Raw genomic sequence first — 17,168 nt, 5'->3', positions numbered from 1 at the left:
TAAAATTAAGTTTCCTTAAAATAATTCCTATACTTTTTGGGGGTTTTTCTCTCTAAATACTTATGGGATTTCTTTTTCCCATTACAGTTTCTAACTAGGTATTGCTAGAATACTGAAAAATCACTAATTTTGGTATGCTTAGTTGGTAAACATCCATGTAACTTAATATTAGTTCAGATAGGTTTTCAGGTAATTTTCTTTAGATTTTTAGGTAGATCATTGTATCACCTGTGAATAATGATAATTCTTTCTTCTCTTTTCTAATGATCATACCCCAACGTGTAATCTTTCTGGTCCTCACTACCCTTTATTCCAGGATGAAAGCCTCCCATCTTGCCAGCTTTCTACCTGTTGCTCCTGCTTGCTCTTGTCCTCAGAAGTAGAGCATATTTAGTAGGATATACTTAGCATCACTTCCATTTACAACCCAGGTAGTCTGCTCTTTCATGGGAGGAGAATTTAGGAATTGGCTCTCTGTACCTACATCAGTTCAGTTCCTTTTATACTGTCACTAGTAGAAATGCCTCCAAATCTGAAAAGTCCAGTAGGATACAGTTTCATATTTGTTTGTATTAATTTTGGGTCAGCAACGTTTTCTTCTATTATTTCTCTGAACAATGTATCTGCTGCATCTCTTTCTCTCTGAAAGCCCTACAATTTGTACATTTTATCTCCCGACCTATCCTTCCTTTATCTTATTTTCCAATCATTTTCATTGTCCCATCTTTTGCCTTTGTAGTTTGGAAAAGATTTCACAAGTTTGTCTTTCTGTAGTGTCTAATTTGTTATCTACTGCATCCATAGCAGATTTTAACTTGGTCACTATAGTTTTCATCCCTTCAGAATCCTTTCAGATTGCTCCCTTCTCACAACTGATATTCAGCTTTCACACCTCTTAATGACTGAATGTTTCTGAGAACAAAAACCTCACTAGATTGCTAGGTGGGAAATCCAGCAACCAGGAAGGAGGTTGGAGACGGTGATGTTGGTAGCTGGGAACTTAGTAACTAGACCACTTATATGGACAGGCTCCTTTTAGGGAGGTACTAGAGACAAACTCTGGACCTATGAACACTGCTTACAAAGTATCAATACTTCTGGTCCAAGAGACCAGAGAGAAATTTAAGTGTTGTACCTTGTAGGACCATTCTTCTAGACTTGGCCCCTCCCAAATGAGGAGTTCTCTCTCAGGAAGGTTCTCCTCAGGTGTACTTCATCAATTACTTCTTTCATTCATCAACAATGCTGCTTAACAAAAATTATTCTGGGTTTTTTGGCATATGAGTGGCATAAAGCTTTAGTTTCCAACACGTATGCAGGTATTTCCCCATCCATCTATTCATCTATTGGTTTTTTCAATGGGAACTTAGATGTGTAAAGACTGGAAGGTGTGTTTTGTCTGCTATTTTGCCCAACACTATTATCTGTATTCTTGCCACTATACAATAATATACTTTTAATTAATCCATGCTTCTTGATAATATTTTCTGATTTCCGTTTCACCAATTCAAAGGGACTTACCAACATGTCATCCCTCACACCCCAATCATCACACTTCAGGATACAAATGCCACACAAATAACACCCCTTCCTAAGGGATCTTTTACCAGGTCAGGTAAGATGATGAACTGGTGAGATCCCAGAAAGCAAGGTAGGAAGAGTAACAGTGACCAAGGAGGGCTACCATGAAAGACTGCATGACCAGAGATAACTTCTCACAGACGAAGCAAAGAGTTCTCCTGAAAAAAGAGATAACCACACAGTACTGCATCCACTTGCCCTACAACCAAAGAGCTTCAGGAGCAGAGGGTCTGCTTCATCCACATCTGTATGACAAGAACCATGCTTGACACAAAGAATCTAATCATTCACAGCTTGCTGAGCTAAACTCCACATGGCTGGTAGGCCAAGGTATTTGGTAATGAGGGCTCACCTTCACAGTCTCTCATCAAAAATCTCCCTTTACAGAGAACTTTACTAGGAACAATGGCAGCTTTTCCACTCATGAGTCCTTTCTCAGTGGAGGACTGATAGCAACCTGTTTTGGTTTTATCTTATTCATAGACAAATAATTTGGGAGCTTACTAATCATGCCCATAAAAGCAACTCTTCAGGCCAATTAGGTGGCCACAATGCTTACATGGAAAATGGTCTGTGAGCCCTCATGCACAGCTCAAAGGAGTATAAACTGTCTAGTCTTTCTACAGAGCAATCTGGTAATACTTAGCAAACTTAATAATGGAAACCCAAAAACCCACCAATCCCACTCTTCAGTATGTATCTCCATAAAATAAAATGAAGATTATTACTGCAGCATTGTTTACAGAACATAAACATCAGTAGGGGAGTATAAGTAAGATGGATACATAGCATGCATGGATAAGAGTATGCACATAGGATACAACAGTCAGAAGTAAGGAACCAGAATTACATACAGCCACAGGATAAATCATTTAAATGCAGGGCTGAATTTTTTAAAAAAGAATAAAATAAGATATACAGTCAATGTCACTTATGAAAATTACAAACTATACACAGAAAACACTATGTATTTTCCAAAGATATAGAAAGATCTAAAGATGTATATTAGGGATTTCCCTGGTGGCACAGTGGATAAGACTCCACACTCCCAATGCAGGGGGCCTGGGTTCGATCTCTGGTCGGGGAACTAGATCCCACATGCATGCCACAACTAAGAGTTCACATGCCACAACTAAGGAGGCTGCATGCCACAACTAAGGAGCTGGCAAGCCACAACTAAGACCCAGCACAACCAAATAAACAAATAAATATTTTTAAAAATAAAATAAAGATGTATACTAACTAGATTAGAGTGGGTGCTTATGGGAGGAAGCAAAATGAGTAGAAACAGGGAAATGACTGGGATAAAGACAACAAAATAACCTATCAAGACATGGGTCTAGCCCTTGGGATGCCAGAAGTGAGAAGCATAATTCTTCTCCTGAAGTTTGGGAAATAGGTAGGGGAGAAAAGGAAATCCAAATAAACTCAATTGGGACAATATATTCATAAGAGCTCTACTTAAACAAAAAACTGTTCTAAGTATGCTAAGACAAAATTAATATAATTTATTTTAAAAGGAGCCAGGAATATTTTACATATTTGAGAGAAAAATTCAGTAAATACTGATTTTTTTTAAATCAAGAAAGTATAATCATTAAGATTATAATCAATAATCTAAAGCAACCATATGACCAAACTGACCAAACTGAGAATTTGATGATTTGTCTGAAATTAATAGGTCTATAACATCCTGAGATTAATCTGAGTACAACACCTGCCATATAAAGACCCTGAAGATAAAATCCCAAACAGGGGATACACTATAACCTGGCACAGAGAATCTACACAAACTCAATTTTTAATTTACACACTTGTCATAGAAATCATGTTACAAAATGTTTACCACAGACCAATTCCTGTGAATGAAATAACATCTAAAACCATGGCATCATGTAGAAAATGAACTTTAGAAAATTCAGTAGGAAAAAAGTCACTGTTCAGTACCCCTTTATTAGTATAGCACTGATACAAACACAGTCTTAAACAGAAGGGGTGGGGAGAAAAAATCTAGAACACATTTCATCCTTGAGATGGACAAAGAGGAAGAAACTATTTTAGCATTTCATGCAACAGAGCTGAGCAGGAAGAGCAAGAACTTAAAAAATCACTTCCCTTGGCATATTGGTCTATTCTTATTAAATTACAACTGAATCTGCCAATGATGCTTTACAATATAATAGATTCTTCAGGATGTTGTTAGCAAGATAATCTGGATTGGACGTGCCATTACACAGCTTTCTGAAACCTATAATAAATGATCTGGGGGAAGAGGGAGGTCATTATTTTTCAAATGTACAAAACAGTAGAAATTTCAAGCTTTTTTTGCTACTGAACCCAAACTATACACCAAAGGTTGTAAAATGAGCAACAATAATCAAATCAACACATGCACAATTAATACAACAGACAAAGGGAGTAGCCTTCTCTAAAGACTGCAATCCTGTGTGATGCAGATTTAATTTAGGCCACAGAAAATTCTACAAAGATCTGACAGCTTCTGCTTTGACTGGATGAAACTTGCTGCATACATCAGCATAAATAGTTAGGTTCAACCCTACCTACACCAAGCAAAATCAAGTAACTTTCCTAAAGCTGAGAGAGGAAGCTACAGCTTTACCTCCACTTTGAATTGTAGGGATCTTCTGATTTATCCTAGAAATGGTGCTCTCTTTCAGAAACTGATGATTATAGTAAAGAAAACCCACAGCTTAAAAAGAGCCCCCAGAAAGAAATCTATAAAAGGTAGGCTCTCCAACTAGAAGCACGCTTTAAATAATTAAGTCTTTCTGGCTTCAGGGTAGCTGTGGAACACCATATCAGTGATCTAATGTCACTTGTGTTTGCATTCTAAAAACCTCAGACACACACACACACACACAAAAAAAATTCCTAAAACAAAAAATAGCTTTTTAGAATCACTTCAGTACACCTCTAAAAAACACATCCTATAATAAAGTTTAAATACAATGTTTGAGGGTTGAAAAACTTAATCCACAGGTCAGAACTAGACTGTCTATACTAATATAGGAAACTAAGATAAAATACAACTGTTAATAAATTAATTCTTTAACATTAAATTGCTAATTAAAGAAACATTCTTTCCTACGGTAAAAAAAAAAAAAAAAAAAAATCCCCTACATCGCAAAAACAATGCAGAGTTTTGAAATAAACAAGTTGCTGAAATAGGTGTAACATACACAATGTTGGGGTTTTTTTTAATATTTATTTATATATTTGGTTGCACCAGGTCTAAGTTGCGGCAGGCGGGCTCCTTAGTTGTGGCAGGCAGGCTCCTTAGTTGTGGCAGGCGAACTCCTAGTTGCGGCATGCATGTGGGATCTAGTTCCCTCACCAGGGATCGAACCCAGGCCCACTGCGTTGGAAGCGTGGAGTCTTATTCACTGTGCCACCAGGGAAATCTCCATAATGTTGTTAATGTGAAATTTTGAAACTTGTAAAAACACCATATAATATGATACACAAATATTTAGTAAACTATAAAAACATGCGATTTGAAAAACATCAAATTCATAAAACTGATTCCTTCTGAGACAGGGAGAGGGATGAGACTGGGAGGGATGCACAGCGGTCTCAACTACCTTGATTTTATAATCTGTATATTTATAAGGTAAATTGGTAATATTTTTTTGGCAGGCACTTTATATATTGGTCAATATGTTAGTCTTAATATGGATCTGCATGTTTCAAATACCTTATAATTTTTAAAAAATGAAAACAAAACACAAAATTAACTCAAAATAGATCACAAACCTAAATGTAAAACACAAAACTAAAAATTCTGGAAAATAACAGGAAAAAAATCTAGGTGACCTTGGGCTTGATGATGACTTTTTTTTTTTTTTAAGATTTTTTGATGTGGACCATTTTTAAAGTCTTCATTCTATTTGTTACAATATTGCTTCTGCTTTATGTTTTGGTTTTTTGGCCGTGAGACATGTGGGATCTTGTGGGATCTTATCTCCCTGACCAGGGATTAAACTTGCATCCCCTGCACCGGAAGGTGAAGTCCTAACCACTGGACCACCAGGGAAGTCCCTAATGATGACTTTTTAGATACAACACCAAAAGCATGATCCAAGTAATAAAGAAACCTATAACTTGGACTTCATTAAAATTAAAAACTTCTGTTCTGTGAAAGACATCATTAATGAAAAGACAAGTCACGCACTGGGAGAAATATTAGCAAAAGTAAATCTGATAAAGGAGTGTTACCCAAAATATACAAAGAACTCAAATTCAACAATAAGAAAACAAAAACATGATTAAAAGTAGATGGGGGACTTCCCTGGTGGTGCAATGGATAAGAATCTGCCTGCCAATGCAGAGGACATGGGTTCGAGCCCTGGAAGATCCCACATGCCATGGAGCAACTGAGCCCATGTGCCACACCTACTGAGCCTGCACTCTAGAGCCCATGAGCTGCAACTACTGAGCCCGCGTGCCACAACTACTGAAGCCCATGTGCTGCAACTACTGAAGCCCGCACACCTAGAGCCCGCACTCCTCAACAAGAGAAGATACCTCAATGAGAAGTCTGCACACCACAATGAAGAGCAGCCCCTGCTTGCCACAACTAGAGAAAGCCTGCGGGCAGCAACGAGAACCCAACAAAGCCAAAAAAAAAAAAAAAAGTAGATGGGACTTCCCTGGCGGTCCAGTGGTTAAGACTCTGTGCTCCCAATGCAGGGGGCAAGGGTTTAATCCCTGGTCAGGGAACTAAGATCCTGCATGCCACATGGCACAATAAAAAATAAATAAATAAATAAATAAAAAGTAGACAAAAGACCTAAAGACACCTAACCAAAAAAGATATACACATAAAAAAATAAACACATGAAAAGATGCTCAACATCATAGGCCATTAGGGAATTGCAAATTAAAACAACGAGATACTACACCATACACCTATTAGAATGGCTAAAATTCAAAACACTGACAACACCAAATGCTGACAAGGATGTGGAGCAACAGGAACTCTCATTCATTGCTGGTAAGTATGCAAAATGGTACAATCACTTTGGAAAACAGTTTGGCAATTTCTTACAAAGCTAAACTGAGTCTTATTATATGATCTAGCAATTGCAGTCTGATTTGAGAACCAATGTCCACAAAAAAATCTGCACATGAATGTTTATAGCAGCTTTATTCATAATTGCAAAAACCTGGAAGAAATTAAGATATCCTTCAACTGGTAAATGGATAAACTGTGGTAAATGCACACAATGAAGTATTATTCAGCAATGAAAATAAATGAGTTATCAAGTCACAAAAAGACATGGAGGAACCTTAAAGGTATATTGCTAAGTGAAAGAAGCCAGTCTGAAAAGACTATATTATATGATTTCAACTATATGACAGTCTGAAAAAGGCAAAACTATAGAAACAGTAAAAAGATGAGTGGTGGTATCAGCAGTCTGGGGGCAAGAGAGGGAGGGATGAACAGGTAGAACACAGGGGATTTATTGGGCAGTAAAATTATTCTGTATGATACTATAATGGTAGACCCAAGACATTATGAATTTGTCAAAACCCATGAAGGTGTATAACATAAAGAGTGAACCCTAATGCAAACTTTGGGCTTCAGTACATATATCGATATTGGTTCATTAATGATAGCAAATGTACCACTATTCTGCTTCAACCTTAAATGAGTGTACTGCAGTTCAATTTTAGCACTAACCACTCAGAGTTAGTCTAGAACCCACAAACCAAAGGGCATTATCCCAAACAAGACTGCACTTACTTTAGATGCCAGCCACACTTCAGGGGTCTCCAGGCCACCTGCATTTCTAATCAACTGGTCACAAATTCAGAGATTTCTATGATCACTTCAGTTTGATAACTTGCTAGGACAACTCCCATAACTCAGAAAAGCATTATACTTATGATTATAGTTTTATTATAAAGGACACACATATGGCAAGGTCCGAGATGGTCCTGAATGAAGGGCTTCCATGCCCTCTCCCCATGAGTGAGGGTGCATCGTCCTCCCAACACATCAATATCTTCACCAATCAAGAAACTCCACTGAGCTTTGGTGTCCAGAGTTCTTATTAGGGTTTCATTACATAGGCATAATTGATTAAATCACTGGCCACATGATTAAACTCAATCTCCAAACCCTCTCCACCTTCCCCAGAAGTCAGCCTGGCCCAAAGTCTCAACCCTCTAATCATGTGGTTGGTGTTTCTGGTGACCAGGCCCCATCCTGAAGTTACCTAGAGGAACACCATGAATTGCCATATTAGCATAACAAAAGCACATCTCATTCATCCAAAAACTAAGTTAATACCCTCACTATGCAAGAATCTTCTCTTAATTTTTTGACAAAATATTAAAGTAGAGTTTAATGACACAAACTCTTTTAGCTTCCTGAGGCCAGTGATACAAAAGGGATGAAAGGAAGGGAGTACCGACTAGAAGGCAACTTTCAAGGGGAGCACAGTTCACAACTAGCTCAGATTGGAAATCACATCAAATAAAAGTTATCAAAAAGAATCAAGGGGCTTCCCTGGTGGCGCAGTGGTTGAGAATCTGCCTGCTAATGCAGGGGACACGGGTTCGAGCCCTGGTCTGGGAAGATCCCACATGCCACAGAGAAACTAGGTCCGTGAGCCACAACTACTGAGCCTGCACATCTGGAGCCTGTGCTCCGCAACAAGAGAGGCCGCGATAGTGAGAGGCCAGCGCACTGCGATGAAGAGTGGCCCCCGCTTGCCACAATTAGAGAAAGCCCTCGCACAGAAACTAAGACCCAACACAGCCAAAAATAAATATAATAAATAAATAAATAAAAGATCACTATTAAAAAAAAAAAAAAAAGAATCAAGAGAAACCAATGCCATGTTTGCTAGCATTGAGGCATATGTCAATATAAAACCCAGAACTGGCATACTGTTAATATAAAACCCATTTAAATCCATTTTTTAAATGCATACACTGGTTACAGCACATAACAATGGTTATGGTCTATCATGATCAAATGGAATCCATACTGAATGAATTAACAGTAGGGGAATAAAATGGAATGTAAATCAAGTTGCATTCTTTCCAAAACCTGCCCCTTTCCATAGAGTTAAGTGAAGGAGCAAGGACTCAAAAACTATGTCACAAACCAAAGCGTTGAGGGTCAAAAATTATATTTTATAGAACTGTCATTTTCCTCACCAACACCAATAAATAAGTTATTAAATCTACCCTTTCGGCATAATAAAGTCATTTCAATAGAACTAAAAGTTCTACAGTTTCAATGTCAACTCTTCTGAAAATAAACGTTGCTGCCATGCCTCATAATTCAAATTGCAGCAGCAGGTCATTATTCTGTTTTATTCTGTTGACACATTTTAACTCATTTTATAAACCAAGAATTTGTTTCTGTTCTATAATCCTAGAAAAAAATGTTTATGGGAAGGCAATTTCATTTTGCTAGGTTGACAGTGACAGTCCCTTGGGGGAGAGGCCAACTCAAGCAGGACTGAAGCAGCTGTTATGAGCCAATTTTCCTACCTGTTAATTGCTTTTGTGACTAGGCTGCACCAGCTCAGACATCCACCTGGCAAGCAGTAGATAAATCGAAATAGTCATATCTCAGGAGTTTTGAAAATCAGAAGGCTTTCCCCTTTCCTCTGAAAGACTTTAACTAGGGAACAGAACAGCAAAGGAAGAGAAAAACGTCAAAAGTACATAAACATTAATTACAAAAACACTCATTGTACCTTCCTGATTACCAAAAAATAAAGAAATAAAGAAAAGAAAAAGCTTAAAAAAAAAAAGAATTTTATAAATAGCCAATAGAAAAAGCATTCATTTGGTCATTCAACAAATATTAACTGGAATGCCTACTATGGCAGACATTGTTCTAGGTGCTGGGGATACAGCATTAAACAAAACAGAATGTCTATGTCCCCAACAGAGGAGATAAACAAGAAATAAATAACTATCAGTTAGTCATTAGGTGCTAAGAAGAAAATAAAATATGGCCATTTGATAGTGTCGGAGAAGCACTAATTTATAGTGAGTTGTCAAGGAAAACCTCTTTGAAGAAGGAACATTTAAAGCTGAGACTTAAAAATGACAAGAAGGATATAGCCAAGCAACAGTCTGGGGGAAAACGATTCCCACAGAGCTACAAGTAGTAGAAGTCCCTGAAGCTAGAATGACTTTACAGAACAGAAAAGAAGGCCTATGTGGTTGGAGTTTCATGAATAGGGTTAAGAATGACAGCAGATAAGGTCTCCTTCAAAATGCCACAGCCATTTCAAAGTCATCAGTCGGGAAGATAAAAATAAAACTGTGACCAATGAGCTATTCATGAGAACTCACTTTTGGACTAGTAATGACCACCAGGAAACTGTCAATAGAAAAAAAGAGAAACATGAGTTAAGGAATGTCCCTAGGGCAGAGGTTTCTGAATCACAAAGGATCAGCATCACAGTCTTAGCTGAACCAGTGTTTCAGTCACTCTAAGAGCAATAATATTCCAAGTAAGATCAATATCTAGGGCTGGCATGTTAAAACACAGAATTCATAAATGAACTCTAGACAGAAATGAATGTTTCTGGACATGCTTGTCCTAATCCCTGTCAGACCTACTTATTTCAGATAGTCCAGAGATAGATCTCTTTTTAAAATTTAAATATAAACAATGGATACCATAAAATAATACCTGCCTAGAACAGAAATTTTTGAAAAGTTTGCCACGGGTAATGCTTTTCCTAGAATCACAAATTAGGATTTTAAAAACCAAAAAAATTTAGTAAGTACTTAGATCACCTGTTTTCCTTCTATGGTAAGCACAAAATAAGTCTTCGAGTTTAAAAGCATCTATAACATTAGACGATGCTATATATTAAAAATAAAATACATCTATTAAAATAGAACTCATCTTATTTGAAGGACAAACTATATGTTCCAGCACTGAAAGATTCCCGGATATACGGCACTGCTGTATAATGCCAACAAGATTTTTTGTAATGGTGCTATAATGTAAAAATTCCCGAACCATGCTTACTGCTATTGAATAGACACATTTCTCTTCAAAAGCATTTTGGTAAGGCTCTATTCATTTTGAGAAAAAAGAATAGAAAAATAATGGAGATCAAAAGCTTGCTTTAGATGAGGTATGTGGCAATGTGTCTTCAAGCCACATGCTATTAAAAAAAAAAGAACACTGGCATCTAGAATCCTACCTCTAACACTAAACTGAACCTCAGTTTTCCTCATCAGTAAAATGAGGATAATACCAACTACTTTCACAAGATTGAGAGGAAGATTAAATGAAACATAATAGGTGAAGATTAATGGAATCCAGTCTTAAACGGTAATCACAATATCCATTAAAGGAATAGGGGCAAGCACATGTTAAAAAAAGAGAGAGAAAAAAATCATAAATTACAGGTTATAAGCAATAAATACAATGTAAATAGTACTCCTCCAGTTGAATATACTACAGGCCAAACTCCTCTGTTTTACCTATAAAGAAATAAAAGCTCAGAGAGGTTAAGTGACCAGCCCAAAGTTAAAAAGCAGGCAGAAAAGGGGCTAAAATCTTGCTGAACTACTAAATGTGGCATACATTTTATAGAGCGCTTTCACATACAAGATCCAATTGATCTTCACTATGAGGTAGTTAATTTGACTCATGAGAAAACCCAAGGCACCAAAGTTAGCTAGCCAGTTAGTGATGGAACCATGAGTAAAACCAGGGACACTGAATACTGCTTCTCTTAAGAGAGAGATTGAAAGCCTTTCTTACTCATAACTTGACTAATACAAAAAACTATGCCTTAGCAAGCAATCACATTCTTGTACTCAATTAATAATTATGTTAAAGTCATACTACAAAGACATAAATGTTTCCATTCTGTATTTAATAGAATCAATCAGCTTCTTAACATAAAAATGCTCACATCAAAGACAAGTTTTTTGACATATTTCCCAAACTAAAACCTCAGTAGATACTGGTTTAGTGCACGGCAGCAAGAATTATTTTTATTCTGTTTGTTCATAGATTATTTAAACAAGACAGCTGGGTTAGTGAGTTGCTGAGTATTTTATCATAATCAAGCAGTACGTTGTTTCTATCATTGATGACCCCAATATTCACATTCTTAAAAATTACTTAATCCTTTAAATTGCCCTTTCTTTCATGTAAGATTCTGTAGTTAACCCGTAGGTCAATCAGTTCTTGTACTTAAGATGATTCACTTTCATAAAATAATTATGCTACAAGTACTGCATTATTATGCAGCTGAAGGGACAGGCTGGGAAACTGATTAAAAGGACTCAAGTGGAGATGAGCCAATTGAAAAATACAGCATCTAAATAATAGTTACATTTACAATATATTTTTCTGAATGTCATTAAAAATATATATACATCTGCTTGATATTCCAAATTCTTGCTTTAAAAGGGATCAAGCTTTGAAGGAAGATTTCTAGGTTTAACAAGAGAACATGGCACAGCAATGTAGGAGGTCAGAGCTCAGCTACCATGAAGGTTTTCAGACCGTTTGTGCAAATAAGGGCGTGTTCCCTGAGTTCCAAACAGGTCTCTGCTCAAAACCACTTTCAAAGATGTGAAAATGGAGGGCCAAATGCATAGAAGTAATTTCTGAGTTTTGCAACTAATAACTGGCAACATTATTTTTGGGTGAGTGAGAGAAAAGAACCATTACATTAACACACAAATGAGCAGCAATCACTCACACTACCTTCCTATGAATATGAGAAGAATAAACATATAATTGGGGTGGGGATCAAGCACTTGAAATAGTTATGGCCAGAGATTACCATCAAAGTAACTGCTTAGCTCAGTTCATAAGACTTCACTTGGACTCATCAAGGATTGTCATCCAAAAGGCACAGCCTGAATGTACTAAGCTTTCTGGTGAATTGAGATTGTGCATACACCTTAAGGTACGTTGTGCTTGCCTGTCTTCTGAGCATTTTTAAAACTATATTTGATAATAATGCAATTTTGAATCCCTTTTACCTAGTGTTAATTTTATAGTATACTTTTTAGGTAGACAAAACACTCAGTAAATGTGTTAAAGATTCAATTGATAAAACAAGGCCCAGCTTGTGAAAAAGCAACACTACAGATAACACTTGATCCTCACAGCTTCCTCAGCCATAGCTCTAAAAAAGCCACACAATTCAGAATGATCATGCTGAAGCATCTTATGAATTAATACAGATAAATTCCGTATTAATCCATTTTGTTCTGTATTAAAATTATCTAAAATTGATACTTTGAAATTGACTGTTATGTAGCATAATCAATAATTGAAATACTCCATTCCTCAATCACCTTGGTTATGCAGGAGTTTACTGCAAACATAGTTCTCTAGAGCAATTCACATTTAAAGTGTTCCACTAATTACAGTCTTCATTCAACACACATTTATTAAGCACTTATTGTGTACCACGCACTAGCAGTACAGGAACCAGCATGCTGAATCAAATTAGCCCTTGCCTTTGGAGGCAGAGGGCATGGCTTACAGAAAGGCAAATATTACATAATGCAAAAAGTGCTATAAAAGAAATGTGTACTAATCACTGAGCGTTAAAGGATTAGTAGGAGTTTGGTAAATATACTAGAGATTGCTCATGAGGAGAGGGGAGTAGGACAGACCTACAGCCTGTGCAAAGTTGTATAGGTAGAAAAGAGTACTTGTTTGGCAGGGCAACAACAGAGCTCAGTAACAGCAAAACTAAGCAATGACCAGAACAGGGCACAAAGGATCTTCAACAAGCCATGTCAGGAGTTTAGCCTTTATCTCAATGAAAATGTGAAGCACTAAAAAGTTTCAAGCAGGGATGTGATAATGATTTTGGTTTAGAGAAATCCTTCTGGCTATACAACAAAAGGAAGGAATAAACTTGGAGGCAACCAAATCTAGTAGATTTATTAAAAGACTATTAAAATCACTACTACCCTTAGATCAAGGCAACAGGATCTGGCCTTCCTGTGGCCACACCTCTCTCCATGTAATGAGCAGAGAAAAGGGCCAAAAGGAAGTGTCACTTTACTTGGTCTCGCCCCAAGAGACCACTTTCCACCGACCTGGAATCCCAGTACTCCTAGCCTAAATGGCAGAGCCCATTTCCAGGAAAGGTCCTCAGGCAGGTATGTGCAACCCTAGGCCTGAAAGGTAGCCAAAGGGCAGTTGCTGAGGGAAGATAGGGGCTGTGGAGAAACCTTAGACATTTTACCACAATTTTAAATATATATATGTATGTATATATATAATATTTGTAATATTGTATATATTATAAATAAACATTTAAGAAATATTTTATTGCGGTAAAATATATTTTATAATATATAAGTATATATATACCACAAGTATATATAATATATACAATATTACAATATTGCATATATTATATGCAATATGGAAAATCAGCAATTTCATACCATACTCATGTATAAATGAATATTTGTGCCTAGAAACATAAGTTTTTTAATGATATATAGTCCTGATCAGAAATTCTAAATTTTTTAATTTTTTGAGAATTTCTGAAGTAATTCTCTGACAGACAGAAAATATTTCCCCTATAAAACAGACATACTAAAGTCAGGATCAACGTACTAGAAAGTCAAAGCAATTTGAAGATAGATAAGCCAACCAGGTGTTGATAACAGGCCGGTGAAACAAAAAAGAAAAATCATTTAGTGAAGGATTAATGTGTGGCTAAAGGCAGATATTTGTTATACACAAATGAGCTACTGTATTGCACAGCTCTTCTCATTAGTGTACAGAGATGCATTACCCTCACATTAAATAAAGGCTCAGTGAGCAAAACACTGTAGCAAGCATCTGTTGGCTAATGACAAAGAAAACCATAGACCCTTTGAGGCCAATTTCCATCCAGCTGTAAGCATGGAAGCAGCAAACACACCTACTGCTTTTCAATATCAATCTCAAATAACCATGAAAAAGAAGCTCCTTGGCTTTCATGTTATTTTGTGGCAAAGGCATTACAAGTATTAATTACATACGCTAAACAAGACACTTAGAAAAAGTTAACTCTAAATAAGCAGATATCGAAATATATAACTGCATTTTATTCTCATTCCGCCTTTCTTTGTCTCCATATCCATAGTAAGGAGAATTGGCCTACAGAAGGCACTAAACAAAACTGTAAACTAGGCAAAGTTTGTCTTCTGCATCCAATCACTTACATTACCAGTTACTTTTTTCTGTCTTTATTTCGCTACCTTTTCCTGCCTACCCTAACCCCAACATTCTTAGATTTTCCAGGACCTCTGCTGTTATGTTCTCTGAGGCCCGCCTTGGCCTCCCTTGCTCCTGTGTTGAATTTATTTATCTATATTTTTCTCAATGCATGTGACCTGATAAAAGAACAGCACCTGCAAACATCCATAACTCCTTTCCTTTTGCCTCTCCTTCCATCCAGGACTAATGCTTTCACCTAAGCTCAAGACCACACTCTCTCTTGCCTTCTCAGAAACCTTTTAAATACCCTTTATCTTACCAATGTACTCAACTTTCTCTCTTCACTAGTATCTTTCCTTCATTACATAAACATATTTAAGTCTCTACCTAAAAAAACAACAAAACCTTTAACTTAAAAGGCAAATAAATCCTACTATATGGAACTTACCCTATGGTGTCCTCCCTTTCGTCTCTGCCCTCATGCAAATTCCCTCTCCAGTCCACAGCAATACGACTTCTGCTAACACCATTATATTAATCCAAGAGTTCTTAACCTAGGGCAGTAGCGTCTGTGGATAGAATTCAGAAGATCCATGAACTTAGATGGCAAAATAAATTATTTCTTTATTTTCTCCAAACCTCTAAAATTACTAATATATATACTGTACTTACAAATTTACTAAATTACTATTGGCCTGCCACTATATCTTGTTGTGTAGTATGTTAAACAAGCACATATTACTTTATCACAATTTGTTTGGTAATGATATTTTAGTATAATTGCTTTCCTTTGTAATCCTATGTATTTTATTTTATCCATCTGTGGCAAACTGTATTTTCCGAATATGCTGCAAAAATATCTCCCATTCCACATGCTCTTCTATGATGTAAATTTGCCACTTCCCCATAAAGAGGTAGAGCTTAATTCCCTTCTCCTTAAATCCAGAGTGGCACTTAACTTGCTAGTAACCAAGAGAGTGTGGTGGAAGTGACACTGAGTGACCTCTAATGCTGGTTAAGGAAAAGTCATGCAGGTTCTGGGACTAGGTTTGGGGAGATTTGTTAAACAGCGATTAACCAGCGATTACCAGAACATAATTCGGTACCTGGAACTAGAGTACTAACATAACAAAAACATGTGATACTGGCTTTGGGATTGGGTGGTAGACACAAGGTGGAAGGGCCCTAAGAATCTCATTAGCAAAAGCTTGATGAGCCTTGAGAAGGCTATTGGAGAAGCCTTAAAGGAGAGTGAGTAAAATGCTCTCAGAAGCTGGAGGAAAGAAGACCCTTGTTATAAAGTGGCAGAAATTTTAACAAAACTGTTGCCTGTGCTAAGTTAAAAAGAAGAAAATGTTGATAATGAACTGTTACTTCTAGCTAAGGTAATTCCCAAGCAGAAGGTCCAAAGTGTCAACTGATTTCTTTTATATGTATAGTATTGTAGAAGGTACAGATAGAGAGATGAGTTAAAGAAAGTATTCTGTTTTCAAGCAAAATTTAAGGAAATATAAAGGAACCAGCAATTGCTGGGTTCAAAAGTAAAACTATTTTCATCTACAATCTCTCCAAGCAGAGAATGCTCAAAGTAAGAAAAGGTCTGAAGACAAAGATCAAATAGAGGGTGCTGAAAGGAAAATCTGGTCTCCAGGAAGAGAGGAAGCCACCGGTGTTACTGAAAAATCCTTTATTAACACCTGGTTTCTCCTTGATCTCCTTCCCAGTGCCTTTTTCTGTATTTGTCCACTAAAACTAGATGTGCCCAAGGCTTTTGTACTCAAATCCTGAGCAATTTCTTCTTCAACCACTCCTGAAAATCTATTAACCCAAAAATCTCTCTCTCAAGCCCCCACCTCTCTCCAAGAATTGTAGACAGATCTGCACATCTCCACTTGAATATCTCAGAGAAACCTCAAACTAAATTATTTCAAAACCCTATCCATCCCTACTCCACAAGTTCTTTCTATACATGAACATGCACTGGGAATAAATAGCGCTACCATCCATTTAATTGCACAATGTAGGAGTCATCCCTGATTTCTTCCGCTCCTTCTCCCTGCCCCCGTCCTCCCCCAACCAACAGTTAACAATATCAGTCATCAAGTTCTATAGATTCTACCTGCTAAACCTCTCTGGAGTCTACCCCCTCTTCAGTTACATCCTGTCTGGACTACCTTCCAAGCAGTCTCTCCGTTCCAATATATATTTCATACTATTCTCAAAATCACCTTCTTAAAACAAAATATTAATCATGTTAATCTCCTGCTTAAGACCCTTCAGAGATCCCTATCAAAACCTTTTGACATAGCTTACAAGTAAGTACTTTTCGATCCAGCCCTCCCCTACAAACTGCCCCCACATACCATTTATTCTAACTACG

The 17,168-nt window shown here is 37.0% G+C and overlaps 1 protein-coding gene across 9 annotated transcripts in view; it reads right to left on the bottom strand.

The window, feature by feature from the left end:
- PEAK1 (pseudopodium enriched atypical kinase 1) overlaps positions 1-17,168 on the bottom strand; it is a 297,677-nt gene that overhangs the window by 216,237 nt on the left and 64,272 nt on the right. For 6 of the 9 annotated variants that reach the window (XM_082386956.1, XM_082386957.1, XM_082386949.1 and 3 more), the window contains exon 3: positions 15,237-15,357. The exons of 2 other annotated variants lie outside the window; for them this stretch is intronic. The gene's annotated coding sequence lies outside the window, so the exon portion shown is untranslated. Of the gene's footprint in view, positions 1-9,111; positions 9,245-15,236; positions 15,358-17,168 lie in introns of all 9 variants that reach the window. One more of the 9 variants, XM_082386950.1, reaches the window with a different exon arrangement.

The sequence above is a fragment of the Balaenoptera borealis genome (assembly GCF_965194805.1).
Source record: "Balaenoptera borealis genome assembly, chromosome: 3".
In the NCBI taxonomy this organism is placed as follows: domain Eukaryota; kingdom Metazoa; phylum Chordata; class Mammalia; order Artiodactyla; family Balaenopteridae; genus Balaenoptera; species Balaenoptera borealis.
Note: the sequence above shows the minus strand (reverse complement) of the source record. Positions and strands in the feature narration are given on the sequence as shown.